General features: G+C 28.9%; 1 protein-coding gene across 1 annotated transcript in view; it reads left to right on the forward strand.

Moving 5' to 3' along the window:
* Nucleotides 1-322, forward strand: part of LOC119590868 (leucine-rich repeat-containing protein 28-like) — a gene marked incomplete in the record, with an annotated part of 28,460 nt that overhangs the window by 17,524 nt on the left and 10,614 nt on the right.

Below are 322 nucleotides of genomic sequence, written 5' to 3' on the forward strand. Positions count from 1 at the left end.
GTATTTCACTATAATAATGTCATTGTCAATAATGATAAACAATGATAAACAAAGGAATGATATCAACACATTCTGTGTGACATGATGCACTGGTGGGCCATGATGCATCATTTTCTTTTACGATCCAACCCACCGGTGGGTCAGAAATAGAAATTCATAGCTTTTTATAATTTTTGTTCTATAAATGTTTCCAGTTTTATGCTGCTTAAATATTGGTTTATAGATATTCATGTATTTATTCAATAAAGATATAATAAGATAACTTGTTTGTTAAGAAGTCATTCAGACTAATCATATGGTAGAATTGATTTTTCTTTTCAGA

The sequence above is a fragment of the Penaeus monodon genome, chromosome 27, assembly GCF_015228065.2.
Source record: "Penaeus monodon isolate SGIC_2016 chromosome 27, NSTDA_Pmon_1, whole genome shotgun sequence".
NCBI lineage: Eukaryota > Metazoa > Arthropoda > Malacostraca > Decapoda > Penaeidae > Penaeus > Penaeus monodon.